General features: G+C 42.5%; 1 protein-coding gene across 3 annotated transcripts in view; it reads right to left on the reverse strand.

Moving 5' to 3' along the window:
* PPP1R12B (protein phosphatase 1 regulatory subunit 12B) overlaps window positions 1–17,347 on the reverse strand; it is a 786,992-nt gene that overhangs the window by 658,509 nt on the left and 111,136 nt on the right. The gene's annotated exons all lie outside the window — the stretch shown is intronic.

Below are 17,347 nucleotides of genomic sequence, written 5' to 3' on the forward strand. Positions count from 1 at the left end.
AGTGGGAGTCCAGTTCTCATTATCATGCTTATTCAAACATACATACAATCGAGATATGTTTTTATTTATTTTGAGTTGTAACACTGCAATTTACATTTTAGGTTTGGGCAAGACAAGCAGACATTTACTACACGTTTAGGTGACATTGGGTGGGGTATTTCCCACCACCACCTCTGTATGAAGTAATTAATGGGTGTGGTAAATATCTCCTATTTAGAGTTCTCAACTTTTAAATAAGGCATAACATGCAGAACCGGAATTAATCACACAAAATTAATCATGTTTTTAAGTTCTCTCTGTTCTGGGCCTTTTCCATCTTAACATTAACAGGATTGACCTTGTTGGAGCACTTTCATCCTTCGAAGAATCATTACTCATCGAGGTCAACTGATTTTTTGATCCTGCATTTGATATGGGAGAACCATATAACAATTTCAATAAAAAACAATTAAGCTACACAGTACGGACCAATGTGGTGACACAATGAAAACTCCAATCAGGAATACATTTAAGGAATTTATTACAAACTTAAGCTAATAGTTATGTACACAATCGACAAAACAAAGCTATAAAGATTCAGAATCACCAAAGGTTGACCAAGGCGGCGAAATAAGTTCAGGCAAACAAATATTAGGAGGACTAGATGCTCTACAAAGACAATACAAAACACCAATAAGATAATTTGATAGAAAATAAATGTTGCTCAAATTTGACAAGCACTAAAGAGGTTCAAATCATCAAAGTTCAATTTAGCTGGGCAAGGGAAACCCTACAATTTATCCATCTGGGACAAACGTTTGGGGTGGAACATATGCGCGCAAGAGATAGAATGAACAAAAAGAGCAAAAATAATTTGGTTAAAGGTAATCTCAGAAAGCTAGTTGCTAACTAAGGTAGGCAAAAAAAACAGGGAAACAGGGAAAGTATCAGCATGTCAGACGCTCAGTCAAGAGTCTTCTGTAACAGAAAAGGAGAAAATCTCCAAGTCTCAACAAGGCATTGCAATAAGGCACAGGCAGAGAGGAAGAAACCTCTCCTAGTGGCTCAGCATGCATGGCATAGGATTCTTCCTGGAGCTCTAGGAATTCTGCACAGGTTCTGTCAGGATTCTGATGGGGATCTAATCAAAGTTCATATGACAATCCGCCAGGGCAACAGTTCTTTTGACGCTGAAGGGGCCTCATCCAATAGAAATCAATCATACAACTCCAACTTGAAACATCCTCAGATTTTCCCAAGTCTGTCATGAGAACAGCATCAATCCATGTAACTCCACACACGATTGAAACAAATGTTTAAATTGCTAGTCCACAGTCCATGATGTTCTACATCTCCATGTGTAAAACAATAGACATCTATTACCAAATTAGCCTCCTCATTGTAAATCTCGCACAATGTTATCAGGCTAGATTTGGGGTGCTCAGAAGAATTGCATACACATGGCCAAGATTAAAACATAAGGAGACAAGCATACAGGTTCCATGGGTATCAGTCCTTAACAGGTTTATGTCATATGTGTAGACACGGACCAAAAAACAAATTGTCTCAAATGTAAATAAACATAAAAATAAGATGGCTGTGTTTGGTGCTTGAAGAATTGCAGAAGAAAGTGCTGTAAAAATACAGCCAAAGTATATATTTATACCACGAAATGTGCTTATGGGTGCCGCAAATGTGCTTATTTGTGTCACAAAGTTAGCTAATCCATGCCACAACATCCTGGGGGGGGGGGGGGGGGGGGGCCTGTATAGATGACCACTGTGACATGAGGGACAGTACTACATTTCCTGCTACATCAACCTGTCCAAATCTATCAGGGAAAAACAATGAGAGTATGGGGATTATAGGTAGTTGGGGGAAACCAATTACTGATCAATTTAGTTAACTGGGTGGTGCTCCAAGACCTTAATGGGACACACCCCACAAAGCCTTTACTTTCTTTTATGAACACAAATGGAGTGGAAATCTCATAAGCAGCATTTTCGCTTTACTGAAGATAATGCAGAAGTACATTGAGGTACCTTGGTTTGCGCATAAAAAACTAGTCCGACAGATTGGAATAAAGGGTGCTGTGCCAGTGCTAGCCTGCACTAGCCCTCTATGATGGAAAATGCCAACCTTTAACACAGAGTTTTCAGTGAAGCATCTGACAGTTTATTTTGAGAGACATTTTACTCAACCTTTCAAACACAGTTTTCTACAAAATCGCAAGAGGGGCTTAAGGTGCATAAGCACCACGTGGCAAAACATAAAAACAAAATGATCGAAGATGAGTGTGCGAACAAATTAGGAAATGGGTTTAGAAAAATGTTTAAACAAGCACAGTAAAACACTGCTGAAACATGAAAAGGGCTAAATTAAGGAACAACTGAAAAAGTAAGATGGTAGCAGACCTCGGAGCTAACAATTACTGAAAGATGGATGCAGCAAAAGTAATCGCAAGAAGTTAAATTAAATTTAGAAAGTGTGTAAATATTCACGGACATACTGTCTACAGGTTAGGCTCATTAACTGACTATATTCAGGGGTTCTACTGCTTTCCTGTCAATAACTTTTTTCTTTTTACATTAGGCAATCGATCAGAGTGTGTGTTTACCAGCTGCCCACTCACTGTACTACTCTCCTTCTGCATCTCATGTTGCTCTGTCGCAAGTCTGTTTCTACCTGCCTCCTTCATACTGTGCTTGTCCGTGTTCTTCTCCCCATTCCTTGCCCCACCTGCACCCTCTGCATTGCTTACCTGCATTCTTTGTGTTTATAACATAAAATGGGACTGATACAACAACAGACCAATGTATATAGAGGACGGGGTGATATATTATTTTACTAAAATTAAAAGGGCTTGGCGACTGCCAAAATTAACAAGCATTAGCAAAGACAATAGATCTTAACGTTTGGACCTACTGGTTTAGCCGCTATTTGCTGATGCTGTGCAACATGATATGAAGGAAGCTGTTAATCTATTAAGAAAAACTGGTGCTTAAAATGGTGGTAATTGTTTGCGGGGGCGGTTGTCAATTCTTCATAACTAGTCAACATATAAGGAATGAGGCCCACTGCTGGAACCTGGTAAAATGCTGGCCCTCGCGTAATGGTAGAAACTCTTGCCAACTCGAGGAATCCATAATATGTTGACCACTGCATACATGGGTAAAACTGCCACAATCCAGGTCTCCCTCTGCAAGCTTTTCTGCCATGATTTCTCGATCCTGTATGAGCTTCATTTGTGCGTTTCGGGTTCACATTAACACAAACATGAGTGAATGATTATTGCAAGGAAAGCTTGTGAGTTGGCCCCTTGTACAGTAATGTATAACCAAGGGATAGGTTAAGTGCAGAAGTGTGGAGTCTGGACCCTGCGTCGTCCACTGAGTATGGTATTCTTGAACAGGATTGGCTGTATACCAGTGGAAGCCAGCAGAGGGGTGCAAGGCACAGTGGCCAATTTTCCACCTAGATCTGCAGTGGTGGATGCAGGGCTTGGCTGGCAGACGTGTGCAGTAGAGTGGCTGGCAGCATGTGACGGGATAGTTGCAGGGCCAGGTCTGAGGTCTGACGCTGCAGCCAATCCTTTGCTGTGCACAGTGTAAGACGTTGTGCTGCAGAGAAATTGGTTGCATGCAAACATAGGCGTTTGCTCGACCAGAATATGATGATTAAAAAAACTACAGAAATTAATTGACAAACCTAAGATTAAAGTGATGCTATTGTTAGATGTTGAAATTAGATAAGAACTTAGATTTGAAAGCAAAAACATTGTAAATTCGCCAGTTACAATTAGAGTCACTGAAATTATGCGATTCTGTGGTTGTGGCCTTTTCTCATACTTGTTGGCCCTATTTGAGAAATAATCCACCAAATGCTGCATAATCTGCAGATTTTAACAAAAAAAAAAATGTTTCTAGCTCAAACAAATTAAAAGTCACTCCTCTGGCGGAGGTAGGCCCTTTGCAAAGGCTGACTAGTCTTTTCATTGCTTATCACTGTATTTTGGTATTAAATTGTTACTTATCAGTTAAAAAAAATTCCCAGACAATGTTACCATGTGTATAAATGACAAAATAATAAAGTAATAATATCATGAAATGTGCTGCATTATGCTGTATAATTCACCTTTTCTTGCTGTATAATTTAGTCAACCCTGCTACATAGCTTGATCCTCAACTACCACATAATTTCAGTAGCCCTGGTTATAGTTAATTGAACTAACTATACTTTGCACTCATCATCAATTATATCATTTAACATGTCAGTGATCTAATGTGTGAGGTCCTAAGCAGGTGCATGACAGGAACAAGTTGTATTTTTCTCAGTAAAATATAACTGGCGAATTTCAGTTTGTCTTGGTTTTTAAACCTACATTCCTAACAAATTTCAGCATCTAACTATAACATCATTTTAACCATTACCATTTACTATATATATATAGATATATATATAGATATATATATAGTAGGAAGTTGGCTCTGTATATACTATCTCAAAGTGAGAGATAGTGTGCACAGAGTCCAAGGGTTCCCCTTAGAGGTAAGATAGTCGCAAAAAGAGATCATTCTAATGCTCTATTTTGTGGTAGTGTGGTCGAGCAGTAGGCTTATCAGAAGGTAGTGTTAAGAATTTGTTGTACACACACAGGCAATAAACGAGAACACACACTCAAAGACTTAACACCAGGCCAATAGGTTTTATATAGAAAAATATTATTTTCTTAATTTATTTTAGAACCACGAGATTCAGAATTTAGGTAAAGTACATAAATTGTAAGGTACTTCACACAGGTAAGTATGGAACTTTGAATTAAAACAGTAACATACACAGTTTTGGCAAAAATGGCAATAAGCTATTTTAAAAGTGGACACTGCAGAAAATCAACAGTTCCTGGGGGAGGCAAGTATTGGTTAGTTTCTCAGGTAAGTAAAGCACTTACAAGTTCAGTCTCCTGGGCATATGCAGCCCACAGTTGGGGGTTCAAAGCAACCCCAAAGCCACAGCATCAGCAGCACCGGGACAGTCCGGTGCAGAGGTTAAAGGAGGGCCCAAATAACATAGGTGCCTATGGAGAACAGGGGTGCTCCGGTTCCAGTCTGCTAGTAGGTAAGTACCTGCGTCCTCGGGGAGCAGACTAGGGGGGTTTGATAGAGCACGGGGGTGGGGAGACACACACAGGCACACAAAATACACTTCAGCGGCTCTGGGGCGGCCAGGTGCAGTGTCTAAAGTAGGTGTCAGGTTTTGCGCTGAAAGCAATGTAGGGACCCGGGGTCACTCTGGCGATACAGACAGGGCACAGGGGGGCTACTAGGGCCAGCCACCAACTGGGCCACGATGAGGGCCGCCTGCTGGTCACTCCTGCACTGGTGGTGGGTTCCTCTCAGCCCTGGGGGCTGTGGGTGCAGTGCTTTGTCCAGGCATCGTGTTCCTTTGTTACCGGGCAGTCGCAGTCGGGGGGAGCCTCTGGATCCTCTCTGCAGGCGTAGCTGTAGGGGTGCAGGGAGGTCGACTCAGGGTGTCCATGTCGTTGGGAGTCTCCTGGGAGTCCTCGCTGCCGTGTTGATTGTTCTGAACTCAAGCCGGGTGCGTCGGGTGCAGAGTGTGAAGACTCACGCTTCCGAAGTGAGGCAAGAGTCTCTTTAAAGTTGGTTTCTTGGTTGCTGTTTTTGGACAGAGCCACTGTCCTCGGGAAGTTCTTGGTCCTTTGGGTGCTGGTCAGGTGTCTGAGTCCTCGGAGGTTGCTGGTCCTGCTGGATGCGTCGTTGTGCAGGTTCTTTGAGTCTGGAGACAGGCCGGTAGGGCTGGGGCCAAGTCAGTTGTCGTCTGTCGTCTCTGCGGGGCTTTTAAGTCAGCAGTACTTCTTTCTTCAGGTTGCAGGAATCTGATTTCCTGGGTTCAAGGTCACCCCTAAATACTCAATTTAGGGGTGCGTTTAGGTCTGGGGGGCAGTAGCCAATGGCTACTGTCCTGTAGGGTGGCTACACCTTCTTTGTGCATCCTCCCTGAGGGGAGGGGGGCATATCCCTATTCCTATTGGGGGGAATCCTCTAAAACAAGATGGAGGATTTCTTAAGGGAGGGGTCACCTCAGCCCAGGACACCTTAGGGGCTTGTCTTGACTGGTGGGTGACTCCTGCTTGTTTTTCTCATTATCTCCTCCATACTTGCCACCAAAAGTGGGGGCTGTGTCTGGAGGGCCGGACATCTCCACTAGCTGGAGTGCCGTGGGGCACTGTAACAACATATAGCAAATATGAAGTAAACTGTTCCAAAAGAAAAGACACTAATGATACACAAGGCAACTTGTAGCCAGGAGCTAGAGAGCCCTCACACACCCAATAGGATGTCAAGCTTCATCACTGGGCAAGCTCCTCATCAGACCGCCACTGCAATGTCTGACGGGCCACCCCTTAAAAAGGCAGTGGCTCTTAGCCGGAGATCTTATTGCCAATGGTAGTCAAACCTATGATGAACACGAACTATAGGTGTATGCAGGAGAGGAAAAAGGTTGAACATAAAATTGGCTATAAACCATCACCATCATATTTAATAATTCAGAAATTGGTTTACGCCAAGATTAAAAAAATTATATGGGGAGTGCTTTCGGAGGTGATGCTCGGCCGCACTCAATCCAAGTAAATAGGGGAAAATGAATATTATCCAAATTCCTATAGTGCTAGGTCAACATGTTTCGCATCTGGGTGGTCACACAGGATCCAGTGACGCTTCTTCAGGACCAAAAATATCGCTTCTCCTGATCATATTACTTTATTATATCCTAATTGGGTTTTGGTAAGTGCTTGTCGGTCACTTACTCATACCAACTGCACGTCATGGTTCGTCTAGTCAGCAAGTCACACATCCCATCTTGAGGTACAGGCTCCATAGGAATGCACGGGCCCCAGAATCTGGTGTGCGGTACTGAACAAAATAATAGTGCTCTTGGTTCTAGCCGGGAACCTACCCAGGGGGCCGCATTCCTGCAATGCACTGTAACAACAGGCAGGAGTCTCTGAGGCTCACCACCAGGTGTGACAGTTCCTTCAGGTGGAGCTGAGAAGCACCTCCACCCAGTGCAGGCTTTGTTCCTGGCCACAGAGTGACAAAGGCACTCACCCAATGTGGCCAGAAACCTGTCTGGTTGTGGCAAGCTGGCAGGAACTGGTCAGCCTAACACTTGGAATTGTACTGGTATACAGGGGGCATCTCTAAAATGCCCTCTGTGTGCATTTTTCAGTAAATCCTACACTAGCATCAGTGTGGATTTATTGTGCTGAGAAGTTTGATACCAAACTTTTCAAAATTCAGTGTAGCCATTATAGAACTGTAGAGTTCGTGTTTGACAAACTCCTAGACCATATACTCTTTATGGCTACCCTGCACTTACAATGTCTAAGGTTTGGCTTAGACACTGTAGGGGCATAGTGCTCATGCAACTATGCCCTCACCTATGGTATAGTGCACCCTGCCTTAGGGCTGTACGGCCTGCTAGAGGGTGACTTACCTATGCCACAGGCAGTGGGTTATGGGCATGGCACTCTGAGGGGCGTGCCATGTTGACTTAGTAATTTTTTCCCCACCAGCACACACAAGCTGTGAGGCAGTGTGCATGTGCTGAGTGAGGGGTCCCAAGGGTGGCATAATACATGCTGCAGCCTTTAGAGACCTTCCCAGGCCACAGGGCCCTTTGTACCAGGGGTACCAGTTACAAGGGCTTGTCTGTGTGCCAGGGCTGTGCCAGTTGTGGAAACAAAGGTACAGTTTAGGGAAAGAACACTGGTGCTTGGGCCTGGTTAGCAGAGTCCCAGCACACTTTCAATCATTACTAGCATCAACAAAAGGCAGCAAGTTAGGGGTTAACTATGCCATGAGAGGCATTTTCCTACATATTTGTTTTGTTGCTAAAAATAACTAAGGTTATAGTAACTTTATAGTTAGGTGAGAATTTCAGTTACAAAGAAAAGTTTTAAATGCACAAAAGCACTGAAATCCACCAGTTACAGTTAGCTCTGTTAGCTATATCTCGTGCCCCAAGAAAACTGTAACTTGCCACCATGCACAGTTTTCTTATCAATAATTATATTGCAAAAGTTGCAGGTATATTATCAATGGTGTCACAGAAGAGGTAATGAGTGATGTAATGTGTGGGATAATTAGCAGTGCATGGCTAAGGCACAAGTTATAATTATATTAGGGCATGAGTTACCAGAGCTAACTATTACTGATGAATTTCAGTGGTTTTGTTTGTTTAAAATGTTACAGGTCACTGAAATTTTCAGTTAACTATGACGTTTAATGTACTATTACGTACTATAAGGTAATTTAACATAATACTATAACGTAGTATAATGTAATGAAAATATATATTAATTCCGAACTATAACAGCACTTTGTTTTTTTAGGGTTTCTTTTAACATAAAGCAACATTTTGTTATCACACGTAAAGCCAAACCCTTGCTGGGCACAGCCTTTGGGTATGCGCAGAGGAGAGCTGGACTCAGGCCCTGGCAGCGCCGCTGCAGGCAAGGAAGGCATATTTCCTCCTCCAACCAGGTGGGAGCAAACATATGTTTTCCTGCCACTACCAGTGCGAGAAGGGAAACAACTCTGGGGTTGTGCTCCTTGGAATAGAGTATTCAAGCCGGACTTGGAGGGATAGGGTCCCCGGGGCCTCAACAGGCTTGGGAGGAAGTAGAGGAAGAATACAGCCCTTCTCCCCTTTTTTAGTTTACTTCAGCCCTGGGGATGGGATACCTGGGGCCTCCTGAGGCAAATTCCCCCCCCACCCCCCCCCCCCCCGATGATGAATTTCGTCCCCAGGAAATGGGGTCCAGGTGGCACAATAATGTTTGAGAAAGGGGGGGCCTGCACCCACCTCCATTCTGTATTTTATTTTTTTATTTTTTCCTCATTTCGCCACCCTCACTTTGGCTAAGAGAAAAAAGGCTGTTTCCAAGTGCGCAGTCCACAGCACTGCTGGGCCACCCCACCTGTTCTACATACTGCAATTTTCCCCATCGACTACCATCGCCCACGTCTTACTATTTTCTTCAAGACATGATCATAACCAAAGCGGTACACGATAAGGTGAGGGGAGTTTTAATCATTGGACTTAACTACCAGGAAGAGGAAACCAGAAAAGCAAAACAAAAATTACACATCTAAACAAACTCCAAACTTATAATCTACTGGTATGCATTTTCCCAATCCACCCAAAAATTATCTCTTCTAGTATGAGGACCGCATTGTTCCATTTTACACAGCCGATTTACTGATAGATGCCAATCCTGCACAAGGGGGGGAAATGGATCCACCCATTTACAACATATTTCCCGTCTAGCCAAAAGCATTAGTACAAACAACAAATGCTCTTGTTGCACAGACATTTTCTGATACTTTATGTCCGGTTCACAAACCCCAAACACCACCATAGGAAGATTTATTCTTAAATTTTCATCAAAAATTACCCTAAGAATACTTCCTATATCTTCCCAATACTTACTCAAAGTTGAGCATTGCCAAAACATATGAACATCATCTGCATTGGTTTCCCCACACCTTGGACAGCTTTTATTAGTTTTCCCGATAGCCGTTCATCTAGCTGGTGACCAATATACCCTGTGTAGTGTAAACAAATGATTTTTCTTCAACCCCGCAGGTTTAATAGTGAACCACAACTCTGAACATTACTTTTGCCACAAAGATATGATTTCTAAGGTTGGAAGAATCCTCCCCCATTTCAACAAAGGGAGGGAAGAAGCATCTTCTATTGTTTCCAACTGTGCATGATACCAACAAGCGATTTATTTTTTAATACATGTCTGATCTAGTTTCCCCTCCCATGAGCTCCTCCCTATTTCTCCTGCTCGTCGAGACTTAACCCAACTAGATAACTGAAGATACTTAAACTTAGAAATTGTCCCTCTAGTGCACTCCTGCAATGCAAACCAAGATAATAATTCAGAACCTTCAATAATCTGCCCCCATCTTACCATCCCGCTGATTCTCAAAGGAGTTGATAATTTATCCATAAGACAATCAGGAGTACCAGGTGAATCCCAGATGGGAGCAGAACTGCAATAATAAGCTATCCCTAGCACCTTCCGAAAATGTATCCAAACCTTACAGGCATGTCAGGGGAGCTTCAAGCGCACCTTCTTAAAGTGCTTTGGATGACCAAATTTATATAAGAAATTATCCGCTCCTTCCTCAAGATGCGCCGTCAAAGCTCTCCAGACCAATGAGTACCCTGACTTCTTATTCAATAACATTCTAATATTTTTTAGTTGAAAAGCCAGATAGTACCTAAAAAAATCTGGAGATGCAATGCCCCCCTCTCCTTCTTTCTACTCAACTTTTTCCATGATATCCTTACTCCCTTGGAGGCCCAAACAAATGATAGTTCACCCTGTAGTTTTTTAAACCAGCTCACCTAAAACTCTAAAGGGATAGTATTAAATAAGAAAGTGAACTTTGGGAGGATACACATCTTCAATATATTGGATCTTCCAAATATAGAGAGTGGGAGAGCAGCCCACACCTTTAACAATTGTTTAGTTTCCCTATAAGCTCTATCAAAATTTAACTTAGCTACATCATTAAGATCAGTTGTAAACCGAATTCCCAAGTATTTAATCTCCTGTTTAACTAAGGGAGAAACATAAGCCATATTCCAACACATAATTTCCGTCTTTTCTGTATTTATGCTATAACCTGAAAATCTACCAAACTTCTCCATCAATGTATTGATAATGGGTAAAGTAGTCATCACATCTCTAGTGTATAGCATAAGGTCGTCCGCATATTATGCTACGTTCTTTTCCCAACCCCCATTCCGAAACAGGGGAATGTCCCTGCAAGCCCGTAATGAGATTGCCAAAGGTTCGATATATAAATTAAAGAGCGAGGGAGACAAAGGACAACCCTGTCGAGTACCCCGACTGATCCTAAATTCCTGCGATAGCTGACCGTTAACCAAAATTCTCGCAGATGGTCATTTATACAGTTCCCTAACAGCCCTAATAAAAGGTATTCCCAAGCCACCTATTTCCATCACAACCCCCAAGAAAGACCAGTTGACACGATCAAAAGCTTTCGCAGCATCGAAAGTCAAAACCCCTAATGGAGCCTTTTCTTGTTCCGCCAAATCTACTGCAGCAAATAACTTGTGAGTTAACTCATGAAGTTGTCTACCCTTCATAAAGCCCTTCTGATCTGAATGAACCAAATTGCCTATAACTTTCCCCAATCTCCTAGATAAAATCCCTCTATACAATTTATAATCTGAATTCAGAAAGGAAATAGGTCTATACGATGAACAAGACCTTGAATCCTTACCTGGTTTAAACAATAAACAAATTATAGCTTCTCTCCATGATTTAGGTACCTGGGCCCCTTCTAAAAGCATAGAATTGAATAATTTCAGTAAAATCGGAGTAAGTTCCTCCTCCAGTACCTTATATAACTCATTTGGTAAATTATCTGGCCCAACTGCCTTCCCTTTCTTCAAGGCTTTTATAACTTCAGCAAGCTCTCCCCCACTCATTCTGTATTTTTATTATGCATTATTCATTAATTCTAGAGCTCTAGAAATATTTAAAGGATTTAAACACCATCAGTTTACCGTTCACTGTTTTGCTGAGACTACAGATATGTTTGTCAATGTTTGAGAAATGTCTGTTTTTGGAGGCAATATGCTAATATGTAAAATATATTTTATGCAACAATGATCACTAAAAAACTTTTTAAATATAAGGCATACTAAGGTTATTAAAATGAAGCATCCTAAAATGTGCTTTTCTTTTGTAATACAATGATCCTATACAGTAGGCTTAACAGGGCATATATATATGAAGAAAAAGTGGAATGTACAACAGAATCTTTTGCTGACAGGGTTCTGTATTTACTACATTTGTTTTCAGGCACTGGGCAGGATTCATTGGAAGATGCTTACATAAAGTCCGGTAATGCAAGGTACAACTTGCCAGGTGTTCAGAATAATGTTATAACTACAGCACTGTTGTGGTTTCATAAGATCATGTGAGCTAGGACCCTTGCAGTTCTAGGCAAACTTAGAGGAATTACATTATTTGCTGGGAGGCTTTAAGGCGTTGTTATTAATGGTCCATGTATGGTATGGTCACTGCATGCTGCCAATCTGAGGAGGATGCTACAACCGGCGAAGAGTAGTGGATACATGCCCCAAAGAAACAAAACTGCTCTCCTTGAGAGTTTGCAACAATACTGCAAATTGCTTGTACATGCCACAAGTGCCCAAATTGATGAGAAGCAATTTGAAGTTGGCATGTGAGGAGTTGAAGCCCGTTCTAGCCCATATATGGACCTCGAAAAGAAAGTGGCCTACCCTGCAGAGGAGAGCATTTAAGAAGCCCACAAGAATCTTTTGGTAAGGCTGAAAGAAAAAAATGCTACACTGCGCTATAACACAGAGCCATCATAGATACAAAGCAAACTGCTAATGGCAGTGACAACCAGGTCCGATGAAAAAAGCTGAACGCAACAATGATCAAGTGCAAGAAAAAGAACCATTACTCACAGTCAAGACAATGATCTACGACCTAAGATTGGTTATGATGACACAAGTGCAAGCACACAGCCAGTGCTTGGAGAGCTAAGCGGTCCAGGTGAACAGCAGCAGTCATCTGAACAGCATGTGCTCTCAACTGCAGTAGCAAAGAGTACGAAAGTACAATGCCAGTGGCATAACAGCCCCCACAGCCCTTGTGATGCAGTGGGACCTCCAAGCGGCACCCACCGGCACTGTGCACGAGCGTGTTCCCCGGGCCTGAGAGCACCTGACAGGGTCAGGAGCGCATGCCCCTCCTACCCCCTTCAAGCTTTGTTGCACCACTGTACAATGCAGCTGTGTTTCTGAAAAAATCACCGCCATTGGGCACAGCCAAGAAACAAAATATTGGTTCCAGGTGGACCGCATTGATCGAGAAGTTCAATAACTTCATAGATGTACTAGAAGAAGCAGATGATAAGAAATTCATTAAGTATTTAAAGAACCTTGAAAGTGACGGAGTTAAATAAATGCTGAAGAATATCTTGCAGGCAGATGCAATATCGTACCATCAGATCAAAGAAGCATTGGGTACCAAGTTCAATTTGATTCAAATTGTTGACTATGGAGGGTATATTTTCAATCAAGCTAGAGAGCAAGCTGATGAAACAATGGATGAGTTTGGTGAATGACTTGATGTGCTTATTGTTAGACCTGACAGCCTTAGTGTTGTCACCCCTAACTTTTTGCCTGCCTCCCTCCATTTTATTGGACACTGTTTTTGCTCGTTCTAGGATTCTGCTGCTAACCAGTGCCAAAGTGCATATGCTCTCTCCCTTAAAACATGGTGACATTTGTTCATACCCAATTGGCTTATTTAATCTACTTGTAAGTCCTCTGTAAAGTGCACTATAAGTGCCCATGGCCTATAGATTAAATGGTATTAGGCGGCCTGCAGCACTGGTTGTACCACCCACATAAGTAGCCCCTTAACCATGCCTCAAGCCTGACATGGCAAGGCCTGTGTGCGCAGTTTCACTGCCAGTTCGGCTTGGCATTTAAAAGTACTTGCCAAGCCTTAAACTCCCCTTTTTCTACATACAAGTCACACCTAAGGTAGGCCCTAGGTAACCCCTAGGGCAGGGTGCTATGTAGGTAAAAGGCAGGACATGTACCTGTGTAGTTTATATGTCCTGGCAGCGTAAAACTCCTAAATCCTTTTACACTGCTCTGAGGCCTGCTCCTTTCATAGGCTAACATTAGGACTACCCTCATATACTGTTTGTATAATGTATATGTTCTGATCTAAAAGGAGTAGCAAGGTCATATTCATTATGGCCAGAATGTTAATACAAAAGCCTGCTGACTATTTAAAATATTTATAAAATATTACTATTTTACAAGTGCTACTTTTAGAAAGTGAGCATTTCTCTGCACTGAAATCCTTCCGTGCCTTCCAATCCACATCTGGTTAGGTTTAGTTGACAGCTCCCTTGTGCATTCCCTCGGACAACCTCAAACACAGTATGCTCAGTCACACTGGCACACATCTACATACTGAATGGGTCTTCCTGGGGTGGGAGGGTGGAGGGCCTGACACTTGCATGTCAAAGGACAGTAGCCTGCCTTCAAACAATGGACGGCCTCACCCCCTACTGAGACCCTGGCAGACTGGGTGGAACTTAAAGGGGGCCTTGTGCACTTCTAAGCCACTCTTTGAAGTCTCCCCAACTTCACAGGCACATTTGGGTATTTAAACAGGGCCTCTGATCCTACCAACTCAGACACTTCTGGACAAGACACCACTGGTGAAGAATCCCTGAACCAGAACCTGCAACCTCCCAAGAAGAACTGCCTGGCTGCCCAAAGGACTCACCTGGACTGCTTTTCTGAGAGGGACTGCTGCCTTGCTGTTGCCCTGCTGCTCTCTGGATGTGCTGAGAAGTGCTCTCCAAGGAACTGGATAGCGCTTGCCCCCTGTTTCTTAAAGTCGTCTCAGGACCAAAAAGACCTCATCTCTGCAAAGAACTCCTTGTGTGGCAAAAATTTGATGCACAGCCCGCAAGAAACGACACACTGCCTGCATTGCGGTGAGAAAAATCACAGCACGCCGAACCGGACTGACGCAGCCTGACTTTGAAAGAGAAGATTGACGCAGCGCCAGCATTGCAACCGGAACTTCGCCGCACGGCACACTGGATCGACGCATAGCCAAGCCGGAACGATGCAGCCCGACTTCCTGAGAGGAATCGATGCAGCGCCTGCCGTGTGACAGAAATTTACACGCATCACCCACCGGATTGCCGCAGCTCTGTGACTTCGTCCTGCGTGCCCAGGATTTCAACGCATCATCCCTGGGGCGTCCGAAAACCCCACAACCCGAAGAGGATCCAAGACAGCGCACCGGAAAGCGATGCAACGCCTCCCCTGCATGAAAAATAAACAACGCACCGTCCCTGTGCGCCTGGAGAAACTGTGCGCCCGGAGAAACTGACGCTCACCTCCCTGTTTTCCACGCAACTCCTCCTCAGCGGTCCCTTGTGGAGATTTTTAACGCAAACCAGGTACTTTGTGCTTGCAAAAGACTCATTGCTTTTTAAAGACTGAAGACACTATGGGCCAGATGCAGCAAACTTTTGAGAGTCGCAAATGGCCCGAATCGCTATTTGCGACCCCGCAAAAATAGCGACCCCATTTAGCGACCCGCAAATAGGAAGTCGCAATTTGCGAGTCGCAAACCATATTAAATAGCCACTCGCAAATTGCGACTAGTCGCAAAAAGCCCATTTTGCACTTCCAATTTACCACTTACTCAGAGCAGGTGGTAACCATAACCAAAGTATAAAAGGGGATCCAGAAGGCAAAAACACAGCTGTCAGGGCACCCATGAATATGTAATTCCAAGTGAATAATATATCAATATGTAATGTATAATGGCATTAATACCATGGAGAGTTACAAGCTCAATTTATTCTTCAACAGAAAAGTTCATCATAGTAACCACAGAATTGTCCTTTGACATCCATGTTCATGTAGTAAACACAGTATTGAAGTCAGTATCCATGTAGCACATACAGCCACAGCCAACACGTGTTTCGTCCTATGAGAACAGTACTCTCACAGACTTCATCAGGGCTGAAAATAAATGAGAACAGTCACTACTTCATAACATGTGTACAGAACCGTCAAGAGCAGACCATAAAATATATCTTATCGTGACAATTTGTGAGATCCTAAAACGAAAACATATAATTTGTGACTTCTTGTGATCATTCATCTGGTGGGAACTAACATATAGTCCCATCACCACAATAAAATTATTAAAATTATCACAAAATATGATAACATTGCCTATAAAGTTAAAGCACAAAATGGGAATATATATGTGAATAACCCATGTGTACAAAGTTTATCACAATATGAGTGTGCATGTTTATAAAGTCCTAAGAAAAGTCACCCCAGACACCCAGTCAACACCAAAATGCGCAATGTAATAATAGCTTAACCACTGTAAGATAACAGAAACACCACCAGAGCCCTTCTTAATAAACAGTGAAAAACCCATAATTCGAAACATACCTTAACTCAAATTATATCTACGTGTATAACCAGTATCATTAAGAACCGTCCAGAGTCTGTGGAAAATAATCATAGATCCACTATATAACCAACTAAGTCTCCTGCATGTCTAAATAAATAAAAAAAAAAAAAAAAAAAAAAAACGTCCCCAAATGAGGGTACAAGCAAATGTGACCAAAAGGTCCCAGACTGACCTGAGTAAAATATATATAATATCCAACATTAGGATGCAAATGAAGTATTCAAGAACCGTTTCCTAAGTATGCAGAGTGAAGAAAGAAATCGGAAAGAAAAATTATTATATGCTGCAATTTAGGCATGCTAAATATAAATGAACATGATTAGGAAATATCCCCAAAAGTAATACTGAGACATCCAGTCACCAGGTCCCCAATGACCAAATTCAGTATCTCACCTATCGTGTACGTAAGTATCCATCATCAAGAAAGGCAACGACCGCGGTCGAAAACCCCCCGCGGCGTCCCCTGTATCGGTAATTAGTCTCGAACGTCGAACTAACGGAGGAGGATTGAAATTTAAAGCCTCCGCGCGTTAGTAGTGAAGTAATAGAAAATGGACTAACCCATAAGTATGGGCGCCATCTTAGAAAAGGAGAGAAGGACCAGCCTTCAACAGGACACGAGAGGAAAAGAAGGACTATCTCCCGTAATGGGCGCCATTTTGGAACTGCATATACCCCGAGCTTGATGTATGTTAATAATCGGTATAAACAGCAAATACATAACGAGTAAAAAAAAAAAAAAAAAAAAAAAAAAAAAGTAAAATAAGTATCCTCCCAAATTCTTATTAGCCTAAGTCATGCCATACAGCAATAACTGTGAGGAATTCCTTAAGTTGCATACCGCCACCATCCGTGTCAAGATAATGGCCTATGGGGAGAACTCCTTCCCCCAAGATATCTGGTTGTAACCATAATTGTTTATTACCGCATCTAACAAGATATATGTAGGTGAAGTAGTAGTATCCCTCGCACAGCCCAACTGAATAGATTAATACGAAAAACCCAGAGGTCTATACGTGAGTGTTTGGTGTGAAAGGAGAAAAGGGAAAAGTACACGTGAACGTGTCATGCCCCACTCATATTATGTATAGACAACACACTAGCAAGTATACCTAAAACATATAAATTACACCATGGTTTTGGATTACAAACAAGCAAACCTGAGACAGTTAATGATGATCTACCATTGCATTACTATGTATTTCTGTTCTAACACAAATATGTATCTGA

The sequence above is a fragment of the Pleurodeles waltl genome, chromosome 6 (genome assembly GCF_031143425.1).
Source record: "Pleurodeles waltl isolate 20211129_DDA chromosome 6, aPleWal1.hap1.20221129, whole genome shotgun sequence".
NCBI classification, from domain to species: domain Eukaryota; kingdom Metazoa; phylum Chordata; class Amphibia; order Caudata; family Salamandridae; genus Pleurodeles; species Pleurodeles waltl.